This window comes from Sorex araneus, chromosome 1 (assembly GCF_027595985.1).
Source record: "Sorex araneus isolate mSorAra2 chromosome 1, mSorAra2.pri, whole genome shotgun sequence".
NCBI lineage: Eukaryota > Metazoa > Chordata > Mammalia > Eulipotyphla > Soricidae > Sorex > Sorex araneus.
In genome coordinates, this window is record NC_073302.1 from 314,119,137 (window position 1) to 314,133,762 (window position 14,626).

Genomic DNA, 14,626 nt, shown 5'->3' on the forward strand with positions numbered 1-14,626 from the left:
TTGTAGGGTAGCACAGTGGGTAGGGCATTTGCCCTGCATGAGGTCAACCTATTTTCAATTCTTCCACTCCTCTCAGAGAGCCTGGCAAGCTACCGAGAGTATCTCGCCCACTACACCAGAGCCTGGCAAGCTACCCATGGTATATTCAATATGCCAAAAACAAGAAGTATACCAGTAACAAGAAGCCTCACAACGGAGACGTTACTGGTGCCTGCTCAAGCAAATCGATGAACAATGGGACAACTGTGCTACTGTGCTGTACTATACTTTCTATTACAGATTTGTAAATGTATGTATGTGAGAATAGGCGTTTTATTATATTGTATTAAATGGTCTTAATTTTCTTATTTACATAGGTCAAAATCATTTAGTAATCACAAATTGGTGATTGCTAATTATTTTCTGATCATTCTATTTTCCAGTTCTTAAAGTTTTGTTGGATTAGGCAACATTAAGTAAATTTGTTATGTGCCTATGGGGGCAGGTTAGAATTGGGAGGGAAACTGGAAGTATCGGTGGAGGAAAGTTCACACTAGTGGTGTTGGAACACTGAACTCTTGACACAACTGTATAATGAACAACTTTGTAAATTCGGTGTTTTGAATAAAAATTAATTTTAAGAAAGAAGGAAAAAGAAACACAGGCTAACTCTATGTGGGAAGAAAATCAACTGTTGCATATATATAATTGCTCGGTTACTGTTGTGACTATGCTACTAAGAATAAATAAAATTAATGGAGTACAGAGAGGCCATTTCAAATGCAGGGCACTCAAAAAGGTATTTGAAGATTGATTTGGGGAAGGTAGTTTAGGAGGGACAAAACCTGGGCTAGGGTTCTAAGTAAAATACTACGGGTAAGAATTAAAACAATAAAAGCATCTTTAACAATGAAATACCACTGATCAAGCAAGTGGAAACAAATATAAACAAATGGGACTACATTAAACTGAGAAGCTTCTGCACCTCAAAAGAAATAGTGACTGAAATACAGAGAGAGCCCACGGAATGGGAAAGAATATTTACCCAATAACCATCTGATAAGGGGCTAATATTCAGAATATACAAGACACTAGTAGAATTGTACAAGAAAAAAAAACCTCCAACCCCATAAAAAAATGGGGAGGAGAAATGAACAGAAGCTTCCTCAAAAAAAGAAATGCAAATGGCCAAAAGGTAAATGAAAAATATTCTACATCACTAATCATCAGGGAGATGCAAATCAAAACAACAATGAGATATCATCTCACACCAGAGACTGGCACACATTAAAAAGAACAAGAAAAACTCATGCTGCCGCGGATGTGGGGAGAAAAGGACTCCTGTTTGTGTCCCTTTCATTGTTGGTGAGAATGCCGACTGATCCAGCCTTTTTGGAAAACAATATGGGCATTCCTTAAAAAACTAGAAATTGAGCTTCCGTATGATCCAGCAATACCACTTCTGAGAATATATCCTGAGGGTGCAAAAAAGCACCGTAGAAATGACATCTGCACCTATATGTTCATTCCAGCACTGTTCACAATAACCAGAATCTGGAAACAACCAGAATGTCCAAGAACAGACCACTGGTTAAAGAAACTTTGGTATATGTACATAATGGAATACTATGCAGCTGTTAGGAGAGATGACGTTATGAAATTTGTTTATAAGTGGATGGACATGGAGAGTATCATGCTAAGTGAAATGAGTCAAAAAGAGAGGAACAGACATAGAAAGACTGCACTCATTTGTGGAATATAAAATATCATAATATGAGACTGACACCCAAGGACAGTAGAGACAGGACCAGGAAGATTGCTCCTCGGTCAAAAGCCTGCGTCATGATGGGGGAAAAGGCAGCTGGAATAGAGAAGTGATCACTAAGTCAATGATGGTTGGAGGGATCACTCTGGATGGGGGATATGTGCTAAAAGCAGATAAAGGACCAAACATGATGGCCTCTCATTATCTGTATTGCAAACCATAATACCCAAAAGTAGAGAGAGAGTAAGAGGGAAACTGTCTGCCATAGAGGCGGGGGAGGGGTGGGACAGGGAGTGGGGCAGGGATACTGGGGACACTGATGGTGGAAAATATACACTGGTGGAGGAATGGGTGTTTGATTATTGTATGACTGAAACTCGAACATGAAAGCTTTGTAAGTGTAGCTCATGGTGATTCAACTAAAAAAAAAAAAGAATTAAAGCAGTAAATAAGCAGCTGCAAACTTCAGCACAGGCAGCATCATATCAGCCCATTGGGTCCTTGGAGGATTTTTTATTTTATCCTGAGAACAATAAAGCTCCATTAGAGGGTGTAAATGCACCTGCTCCATCAGTCAGTTCTGCAACTGTGTAAATGGAGAGAGGACTCGCAGCAGTCAGAATGCAATGAAGGCTCGGGAAGGGTTTTTGTTTGGTTGAGTGTTTTTGCTCAGTGACAAAGGGGCAGAAACAAGGAGCTCTGCCATGGAAATAAAACTGAAAAGTGAAGATGTCCCAGTTCGGGCTGATGAAGGGAATGCCGTGGAACCTTCGAAGGACCTTAAATACACAACAACTTCATTTTGCTCACTTGAAAGCGGTCCTAATGTTTTACATAACTGCCCTTTATAATCAGTGATGGTCACTCACCGGGACAGAACTAAAAATATCAGCAGATGTCCAAATTACTCATTCCTTCCCGTGTCACTGGACTTTGTGTGGCTCGTGGCTGCGAATCTTTGTCTCCAAAAGAGAAGTCAGATTTCCCTGGGCCTACTCCCTGGTTGGGAGGGCCACCTCTATTTATAAGCGAAGTGTAATCACAGAGAAGTTGAGAGGCACAGCCTTCCAGCTCAGGAACCTATTATTCTCCAGAGTTAAACACAGGTTCAAGTTAAAAGGCAATATGCTATTTTAAAAGAATCATCAACCACTATTTTAGTCAAAAACACATAGCCACTTAGAGTAGCTAGCTAGAAGCTTCAAAGGTAACAGAAGGAAATCAATTTGAAACATTCGTCTGTAACAGGTCAGCCCTTCTTCTTATCCTGGTCTACAATAAACAGCAAAGCCCGTCACTTGCCTTCCCCAGCAAGTTGATAACATGATGTGAAACTCTGCTTCATTCCCCACAGTGTGGTAGTTATACTTTGAAAACACAGTCAGCTATTACCGAAGTTCTCTACCAGATAGAAAAAAAGAAAATGTTTCCAACAACCAGACTTCAAAAGAAAACATCAGCATACCACTAAAACAAACCTGCACAGACTGAATACCACTAAAATAAAGCATCTAAAGACTCCTCAAGGAAGACCGTTCCTGGCTTTCACTCCCTGACTTTATTACAGCACTCCACCTCTTCGTGGTGCTGAGGCTGCAGGAAGCCTTGCGGTCAGGTAGGTCCGAGTTAAAAACCACAACCTCGCGCAGTGTTCTCACTGTGGCTTGCAGAAAAGCTCAAGATCTTAGAGAAATAGCAGAAAAGCTTAAAACCGGCACAAACCGTGTTCCTCCATCACTTACACTCAAGCCTGTCCTTCACCTAGCTGCTAGACCCGCTTTTCCCACCTGCTGGTCTTATGATCCTGACCAGCAGAAAGAGTCTAGCACTTACCTGAGACCCTGTGCAGTTTCAGAAACTAGGTTCTCATTCCCTCTTAGGCAGATCCTTGTTTTGTTGCAGCTCCCACCGGTAGTGGCCACCTGGAGGCGCTGTGGAGCTCATCAAAAGCTAAACACCTTTCAAGGGCCTGGTGGCCTGTCTTGCTTTTAGGGCCAGACGTTGGCCCCCACGTGTCCTTTGGCCAATAACTTCAATCGCCCAGAAGTAGTTGAGCCTGGTCCTGCCTCAAGTGGCTTTGCGGAACAGCATAAGTTCTTTCTCTTGACAGATCTGAAATTTTCATCTGCAAAATAACTGTGAAAAGAATAAACTGAGCCTCATGAAACATATCACTGTATCACTGTATCACTGTCATCCTACTGCTCATTGATTTACTCGACCGGGCGCCAGTAGCATTTCATTCGTCCCTGTCACATTCAGAGTCAGGGGAGTGAGGTCCATTATTGTTACTGTTTCTGGCATATTGGATATGCCATGGGTAGCTTGCCAAATTTTTTTTAAAAAAAAGATTTTTTAAAAATCTGACCCGAGGTTTACATTTAATTTGGTTAGCATAAGAAGCTTTGTTAATCAAATTTCTAACATAGGCAAATCTAAAAGATGAATAAGTGAAAAGAAAACTCTTAAGTGTAAAATAGTTCTAAAGCAGCCACAACAAAAATACTATCCACAAGTGTCATTTATCTAATACAAAAGATCCAGCATGATCTGTAAAAATACTCCTTATTTTTTTAAATTTATTTATTTTTTAATTAGTGAATCACCGTGAGGGTACAATTACAGATTTATACATTTTTGTGCTCATGTTTCCCTCATACAAAGTTCAAGAACCCATCCCTTCACCAGTGCCCATTCTCCACCACAAATAAACCCAGCATCCCTCCCACTCTCCCCAATCCCATCTCCCCCCACCACACCCTGCCACTGTAGCAGGGTATTCCCTTCTGTTCTCTCTCTCTAATTAGCTGTTGTGGTTTGCAATAAAGGTGTTGAAAACTCCTTATTTTTTAAAAAAAACACAGGTTTTTTTCCTTATAACCATAGTTAGAAAATTCATCATCACAATTATTCAAAAACAAATGAACTAAAACATTAGTATTTGTGTGTTAATGTGCTAAAATAAACAAGAAAATGTCAACCAAATTAATAAATACAGACTTACCATGTGTACTGAGAAGAGGGTATCGGTTCTTTAAAAACTGAACCAAATGTAGGGCTAGTACGAACAGCCTAAAGGGTTGGAGTACGTAACTTGCATGTTTGAGTACATAACTTGCATGTCCCAGATTTGAGCCCTGGAACCACAAGGATCCCTGGCACTGCATGGCCCTCCAAAGACTACCAGGTATTACTCGAGTAACTCCAGGACCCCCAAGTTTAGCTAGGAAGGACATCCAAAGAACTAGATTAAAAGGGCCCATGATAGAGCTCAAGTGGTAAAACACACATAATAGTGAGGCCCCGAGTCCAATCCCAGCAATACCAACTCACCCCACCACAGCACCAGTAGGTATGGCCCCTCTAAAATCTGGACAAAAATACAAAAATAGAAAGAGATCTAGACAGAGCTGAGTTTTTTTTCACTTGTCGATTTGTTTTAAATGTACATACAGTAAGATTCTTATGCCTACTCTCATGCACAGGATACAGAACTCCAACACCCCCCATGAATTTCCAGGCTGACCATTCATATAGAGCCTTTACACTCTGACCTCTTGAGAGCTCTAGAGTAGTGCATTTCTACCTCCTTGTTCTTACATTTTGCATAACATCAAATAGATGGTGTATACAGTATGGGATCTTATGGAATTAGCTTGTTCACGTAGTTCCTCTGCAATTCACCCATGCTGTCTGTTTATCCCCTTTTGATTGATCTCTCAGTAGTAATACTTTACTGCCCTCATGTCTTCTATAGAAACTATGAATATGAAATAATAAGCAAGTAGAAGGATAGGGAGATAGAAAGAGTTGGAGCATGTACTTTTCATATGCAAGCTCTACGTTGAATCCCTGGCACCTCGTGGTCTCTTGCACACTTTACAAGGAGTAGCACCAAAGCACTGCTAGGAGTGACTCCAAAACAAAACAAAAACATGGACAAAGCATAGGGGCTATAGTGTGACCCATTCTCTGACACTGCTTGATCCCTCTTCTTGCAAACAGCAGATATTTTGTTTGTCACTTGTTTCTTTCTAATAAAAAGATCACACACTAAAATCAGTGGTAATTTGGGGCTGGAGCAATAGCATAGTGGGCAGGGTATTTGCCTTGCACGCGGCCAACCCGGGTTCAAATCCCAGCATCCCTGAGCACCGCCAGGAGTGGTTCCTGAGTGCAGAGCCAGGAGTGGCCCCTGTGCATCACCGGGTGTGACCCAAAAATAAATAAATACATAAATAAATAAATAAATGGTAATTCTTTTTTGCTTTTTTGCTTTTTTGGGGGGGGCGGGGTCCACACCTGGCAATGCGCAGGGGTTACTCCTGGCAGTGCTCAGGAGCCCATATGGGATTCTGGGAATTGAACCCGGGTTGGCCGCATGCAAGGCAAATGCCCTACCTGATGTGCTATTGCTCCAGTCCTCAATGGTAATTCTTTAATATCATCTTATTTCTCTGCTCAGCAGTTTTCAAGGCTTCCTTATTGCCTTTCAACTTAAATCCAAACTCCTCCTCAACCAATGACTTCTCGGACCTTTTTTCCCTCCCATCATACTTCCACTAAATCCCTCAACTATACAAATCCCAACTGGGTTATTCTTTCTTTCCTGATATATTTCTTTCCTGATATATTTCCCAATGCTCAACATTACCACCACTCATTCTTCACAGATTATTTAAATCACACCTACATGCAGTCTTTCCTAATTCTTTCCTTTCTTCTCTCAAGGTCAAGACCAAAGGGAACTGCATGACAAGTTCACATAGTATGTTTAGGTGCCTCTCTCAGGTACTATTTCCATCCTGCCTTGAGGAAAAGGTCTCTGTATAGCTGGCTTCTCCCACTCCTCCTTTCATCCCCTTCACTACTCCAAAACACACCTCACTGTGAAGGCCTGGGAAAGGCTTGTCTCTCTCATCTTTCTCATCTGTGTGAAACAGAACACCTAGCATAGCACCTTCCACTATGATTAAAGAGACACTAAATATCAGATTACTAATACATGTCTCACCCTGGAAGAAGAAAGATCAAAGAGAAAAGATCAGATATCTAAAAATAACTGAAAAAATAGCAGTGGTAGCTATGATACCAACTAGAAACATATTTTTGATTCATACTCCTTATATGACCATGTGGTAAGTTTCTAAACAAACAAACAAAATGTCTCTGCAGACTAATGGTGTTTTATTTTCTTTAAAAGTACTATATATATTGAAGATTCACAGGTTCCTTATAAACCATGTTTGCCATCTAAAACCAGTTCCCTCACTCAGTGACTAGATGTTCATTGGTTCACGAAAATGGGGCTACACTTTTGTTGGATATTAACCCTAAGGATTTTAGGCTTCATCAGTGAATTACCTCTTTTCCTCCACCCAGAGAATCTTACAGTGCTCTTAGAGCACCTCTAAGACCCCGAGTTTATCTTAACCTTTCCTTTGTGTTAGCCACAATTGCCCTAGTCAGGGATTGTTACTATAAAGTCAAACTTTCTGGTAACTCTAGATTTTGTATTTATAGTGAATTATTTGCTTTTCTATTTTCCCTATGGCCTTTTCATATTACATTATAGAGCTGAAACACAGAAAGATTGTTAATGCAATGCTCCTTATATTTGGGAGTTGACTGACTCCAAAATATATCTACTCCTGGGCATTCATCATAATTATTTGACTCAGGCTTCAATTGCCTAACTCCCCAAAAAGGGGGGGCCCATTGTGGGCCTTGGATGGATCCAGGGCAAGAGACAAATCCATTTTGGCATCGAAATGGGACAGTCCAGAAAGCATAAAAGCACGGTCTTGATGCAAGCTGTTATGACCCAAGACACAGAACCCCCCTGGGGAAGGACAAATTGAACTGGCCTGAGGACCTAGTCTAGGATTTATAGTAGAAGCCAGCAGTCTTGCTTTCAGCCCAGAGAACTAAGTTTTGGTATATATATCTCTTACTGTGTTCATCTGAATAACTGAAAGTACTAATAAGAAGTAAACGCAATTGTTTAATATGTACAACTAAAGGGAAAGAAAAATCAATATCGATATCCCTGGGAGATAGAGTGTCTCCTTGAGTTAATCTCCCCCAGAAAATTTCTTCCATTTGTGTATTTAAAAAATAAATTAGTGAGTGCACTTTCTTTCCACATGTGTTTGGTGGTTAGGCTGTTTTCCCACCTCACATGGTCAACAATGAATGAAAGAAGGATAAAACAGGAGCCATGCTGGTTGGTGATCATTTGCCCTTTATTCTTCCTCCACCTCCTTCCAGTCTTTATCACTGTCCATATCCTCCTCCTCAGGCCTCTCCCCCAGCCTAATTTTTATTCCTCTCCAAGGATTGGGGGTAGCAATTACACACAGGTGAGGCAGCACAATCAACATATGTAAAGGCCCTTCCTTCTGGGGAAGCTCTTCTAAAGATCTCCTACAGCCCGGATCCACTCAAAGGCCAAATATTGTCTAGGGGTGTGTTTTTCCTTTCCTTAGTCCAGCAACCATTTAAGCATTCATCTTAATTCTACTTCTTAATATTAGTCATTTTCTATGGACACAGTAAGAGATACATTAAGCTTGTAGAGTGGCTCTCCTGGGAACATCTCTCTCTAGATCCCAGACTACAGTGCTCAGGCCAGATTAGTCTTTCCTAACCCTACCAGGGTCCTAATCCAGTTGTTATTCTTTGGATCATGACAGAATTTGTCCATGATTGTGCCCTTAACTAATAGTTAAGTATTATATATTAAGTATTATTGTGCCCTTAACTTATAGTTAAGTATAAACGGGCTTGGCCCATTTCAATGTCAGGGTAGCTGACAGTTTGCCCTGGGTCCATCCAGTCCCTCATTGGGACCCTGCTTTTCGGATGCCAGGAACTAAGGGCATCTAAGGCTTAAGTCGAGAAAGTAGATGCCCAGGAGTGAATATTATTCGGAGTCAATTAACTCCCAAGTTGCAAAAGCATAGCATAAACTGTCTTCTGTGTCTATACAAAAAGGACATTGCTCTGAAGTAAACTATACAAAGAACATAAGGGAAGGAGGAAAGCAATATTTCACTCACAATTACAAAATCAGATATTTCTGAGAATTTGGCTTTACAAGTCACTTTACAAGTTATAGATACTGCTTGGGGGAAATGGTGATTAACTGGTTGGGGAAGAGAGCACAGAAAAGAGGTTAAAGATAAACACAGAGGAATGGGAGTGCCTCGGGAGCACTGTGAATGGGAGCAATCCCAAGCTCCCTGCACCCAGAGAGAAAGAACAAACCAATGTTATTCTGTACCCACTGAAACGCTTTACCTCTGTAAATCATCAGTCACACCTACATGCGATCCTATGCCTCAAAACCCCTTCAGATTTTCTATATGTGTGCTGGGACCTCTGTATTAAATGGGCCGTTTGGACCATCTATCCACAAGCCCCCGTCTCTTTATTCTTCTGCAGGAGAAGCCTGTGGAGGCAGTTTTCAGTCACTGAACGCGTCTCGAGCTACCCACTTGTGAACTCATACACTGCCACTGCTAAAGAGTTGGCTGAGTCATCATCACTCTCTCATGTTTCTGTGAGAAATTATTCTATCTCCTACCAAATGGTTAATAAACACTGCTGTGGCAGGAATCACAGCCTGTCTTCCTTATGCCATGGGGTTTCCACAGATGCCTTTCCTGCTCCAATCTCCTTTACCATGCCATCATCCAAGCGCATAGACTTCATAGAAGGGATAAATAGAAAGTAAAATCTATCATGACTCAAAGATGTGGGCATTTGACATTCTATCACAGGCATTTCCAATCCCAAAAAATCCTACATCATTCTGCCAGCGCCTCCTCACTAGCAGGTTTGGGTGCTCGATGAGTATCAGTGTGGCATTTGTGGAGAACAGTGGCAATCACAGCAGCAAGAGAGATCAAAACTCAAAATTAATCCCTGGTCATCTCATGCTGGATATGTGGTTCTGACAGAAATCTGGATATGTGGTTCTGGTAGAAATCTACATAGTGTCCTGGAGTTTAATTCTCTTCTCTGCACACTGGTGTATTAGATGGACTATACCTATGACTCTAGTTTCTCTATCTTCTAGTTCTAACCTTATGTGTCTAAATGGTAGACAGGCTTTCATATTTGACTTTTCTCTTTTTGTTTACTTGTTTTGTTTAAATTTTATCTAGTTTTCTTCTAGGCACCATGATTCACAATACTATTAATGGTAGAGTTTTGTGCATAAAACATTCCAGCACCACAGTCTCCACTAGAGTGTTTGCCCCACTCCACATTGTCCCAGTGCCCCACTGCCACCCATACATACTGCACCCATGCCGTCACCTTGCCCCCTGTAAGTTTCTTACTAAAGACCAATTCTTCATTTCTGTTGCCTTTGGCATCTGTTATTCTCCTGCTATGTTTCTTTATATGCCAGATAGAGTGAGATCATTCTGAGTCTGTCCTCTCCTAACTTCACTCTGCGTGATATAGTCCAGATCCATCCACAGAGCAGCAAATTGCATGATTTCATCTTTTCTTATAGCTGAGAAGTACCACAGTTTCTACATCCAGTCATCTGTTCTTGGACACATAGGTTGTTTCAGGATTTTGTCTGTGTGAGAGAAACAAGGAAAGTGGTGGGGTGCCAGAAGATGGTGATGGGAGAGAAACTGGGGACATTGGTGGTGAGAAATGTACACTCGTGGAGGGATGGGTGTTGGAACACTGTGTGACTGAAATCTGGTCATGAACAGCTTTGTAAGGGTCTCACATTGATTCCGTTAAAAATATTTTTAAGTCTTTTTCAACAGTTTTGGGCCCTCAAGGGGGCATCTATGTCAACATAGATGTAAGAAGTAGAAGGGACACAGTGATAGTACATCAGTAGGGCATTTGCCTTGCATGCATCTGACCTGGGTTCTACTCCCAGCATCACATATGGTTCCCTGAGCACTGCCAGTAGTAATTCCTGAGTGTAGAGCCCAGAGTAACCCCTGAATATCGTCAAATATGTCCCCTCACCCCTAAAAATAGCAAAAAGTGAAATTTCTGGGTCACATAGAAGCTCAATTTCTATTTTTTTGAAAAGAGCCATGGATTTGTTCTTATCTTTAGCTCATCTCCTCTCTAGACAAAACTGAACTCAAGGATTAGGTCCCAAACTTTTTTTTCCTTCTCTGATAATTGCTTGAAATAAGACCATTCAATGATCCCACAGAGAAATCTTTATAGCCCATGATAGAATGAAAATTAAAGTTGTTTCTTTTTTTATTTTAGTGGTTTCCAAATCAAAAAATTGATGACAGAATGAAAGTCTCATTAATATTAGAGGCACATAGTTGCAGATCTCAGTGTTCACCCACCATCAATATCTCAGCTGTTCACAGAAAATAAAAAATATTGGACTTTAAATTTCTATCCAACAATCCCTCTGACACATCTGGGTTCCACATGAGTAATATTCTACCTAGTACTCAAATAGTTCCCAGAAAATGAATAAGTCTCCTAGGAAAAGTGTTCACTCCTTAAAGCTGACTTTGGGGAGCTGTTTAGGAGGTTCCACATGCACACTCAATCAACGGGAACCCATTTAACTTTCTTACCAAAACTGATTAGTAAAAGACAACTTACTACACTGTAGGAAGCAGTGAAACAAAGATGCGTGAGTCAGTCAGTGGCCAATGAGAATGCAGATTCATCACCTCTGTACTGCAAAAGCTTGAAAAACTCCAACCAGCCAAGATACAAGTCCCACTAGTATAGATACCCCTAATTGACTTGTCCTTGGTCAAATAACTAACTCTCCCTGAATATAGAATATCTGTTACTTTGGGTGTGTGTGGGGGGGGGCGGTGGAAACACCCAGCATTGCTCAGGGGTTGCACCTAACTCTGCACTCAGGAATTACTCCTGGTGGTGCTCGGGGACCTTATGAGATGCCAGGGATCGCACCTGGGTCGGCTGCTTGCTAGGCAAACTCTCCACTGCTGTACTTTCACTCCAGCCTCTGGACACAGAATATCTGAAGCCATGTGATTTGCTGGAATTCATAACAGCGAGCAAGTCATCCTACTAACCTGATTTCTGGATCAACTTTTAAATTTTTATTATATTTTGGGGTAGTTACAAGAGTTTTAAGATTTATAGTGTCAGTGGGCAAAATTACTGTACCCCACCCACCGCCAAAGGGCTCAAGACCCTCCACCAGTGTCCTAATGTCACCCCCAGGCTGCTCTTCCTTCCTGCTCGCCCCTCACCCCAGTACTTGATAATTGGCTTTGTGCTCCAAAGCCAAGGCTTTATTATTGCTTGGTTCTGTCTAATCGCTTATTTTTCAAGGTCAATACTTTTAAACGCAAAGCTCATTCATTAGAGAGGTGGGGAGAGGCGGACAATCAGATTTAGCAAAATCAACTTCAAATAAATAATGAATACCTTAGGGAGAAGACTTTAACGAATTCCCATCCTTATATCAGACTTTTCAACAATCAATAATGTTTAGTTATTCTCAGAATTCTAAGAACATACTTGTATTGAAAACATTACCTATTCAAAATTCACATTTAATCAGGCAGTATTATTTAAACTGTCAACCCTGTGAAGGAGGGATGTCTGATATTTGATTTTAAGCTTATCTATTTCTAGAAACCTTCTCAAATCTGTTACCATATTTGTACACGTTTCCAAGGTCAAAAAACAAGGTCCCAGTCCTGGTGATAGCCTTTGGCTAACTACTGAAATGAAAAGAGCAGGCAAGTTTGACCTGCATTAACAACAGAAAATATAAGAATCCGAAGGCACTGTGATTTCCAGTCCTTAAAATCTCATTCAAATTCTGTGCTTGGGGTCACTTGCCTTGTTCCCAGTTAACCCCAGAATCTCACAAGGTCTCCTGAGCCCCACCAGAAATGATTCCTGAGCTTTGAACAGAGCCTGAGTAATCACTGAGCACTGCTGGGTGTGACCCAGAAACAAAGACCAAAGCCAAACAAAATCCTGTGCTTGGTTCACAAGAGAAATTAAAGAATGAGACTTGACCGGATCTATTTTTGAATTTTTAGAATGTCCTTTTCTCACAAATATTCACGTAAGAAAAAGCTGTGTTTTTCCAGGTAAAGAGCCCTCTTAGAACCAGGCTGAGCATAGGGAAAGGGCAAACGCTGGCAGACAACAGACTTTCAGGAGCAGGATGGGCTCTCCTAGTGCCCTAAACTATGGGTCACAGTCCCACTCTGAGACAGGAAGATGGTGTTTAGATTTTTGCTTCTAGGATATGTTTGAATATTTACTCAAAACACACACAAGGTGCTAAACAGCAAATATTCAAGAGGGGTGTTCTGGTTAAAACATCTAGAACATTTTATATGACTTCTCCTTTACATCAAACTGTGCATACTAATCATGACTCACATGTCAGCCTGTATTCCCACATGAGGGCACATGGGTGAGTCTGCAGAAAGCCAGCATCTTTATCAAATTTACTACTCACTGACATTTATCTCAGGTATGGTTGTCTTCGCCCCACTACAATAGCTTTCTCTTCTCTCTTAGGACAAAACATTTCTGGGGAAGGAGTGAACTTTGGTAGCAGAATCTTGGTGTTCAAAATAAGAACAATGATATACATGTTTAGACCTTTTTATAGGCAAAGAAACATTTTACCCAGACACCCAAAGACCCATAGTCAGATGTGCCAATTGATTTAGGGAGGCTTATCTAGGAGGAGGATTCTAATAATCCTGGATCCCACGTATAATTATGTCATAATCTTATACACGTTACTTAACCTTTCTCCCTAAACCTCAGATATCTCATCTCTAAAACAAAAATAGTAAGAAAGATTACCTTCTAGATGGGGAGAATTTAATGTGCTAGCACAGTGGTCCTCAGCCTTTTACTGAGCATGGTTCCCTTCTGAACTTGTATCCTTCCTGTGGTCCACCCTTCCCCTTCCCATGATAGGCCCAAGCTTTATTCCAGGGCTCCCCATTAAAGAAATTATCTTGAAATATCCTGGGGACCCACAGGGAGCCATATTGTTCCTGGTTAAAAAAAAAAAAAAAGCTGAGCACAGTGTCCAGTCTACATAAATAGCCAATAAAGTGACTAGTGTTATTACTGGAATTAAATGGGTTGTTTGACCACAGACAATGCATCTAGGGGCCCTCTCTCTGTTTTTTCAGTAACCAAGTCCCTTTCACAATTTGGCCAAACTCTCAGGTTGACCAGAAGAACTGTCTACTTACTATGTGTCAGATGATGAACATACACCTTAAGTATATGGTAGGGAAATATGTCTATAATTATATACCAGTATTCTTAATTAGTAAGTTCTAAGGTCAAAGTATAAATTAATAAAAATTAATTTTTGAAAGGAATTGTCATCTCTGTCACTTCGATAAATACATAACTTTTTTTCATACTGATTAAATGAGACTTAAAGTTAGATTTCTAGGGCAAAATAATTCTCAGCTTTTAAAAGCACCATTTAAAATGCAAATTATATTGAAGATTAAAAATTGGAATTTTTGTAGTTTAAAAATAAGTGGAATTTTAGAGTCAATTTCATATAAATAGTTGTCCATCTGGCCAACCTTATGATTGCCAATTTTTTTTTCTTCCAATTGTTAATCTGGAATTTAAACAGCTCCCTCTTGTGGCCTAAAACATCACTGGCAATGCAGAGTTGGTCAGTTTCTGTCATTTTTATGTGCTGCACATTCACTTAATCAATTACATATCGTCTCTTTGCAATAATGGCAGAAAAGGGGACCAAAACCAGAGTTCTATAATTCATATCAATTCCTATGGGATTTGCTTGGATGCAGTCAGATTTCAAACTGGAATTCTGAGTTTTTCTTCAAATTTGGAGTTTGTACTTCTCTAAAATGAGAGACA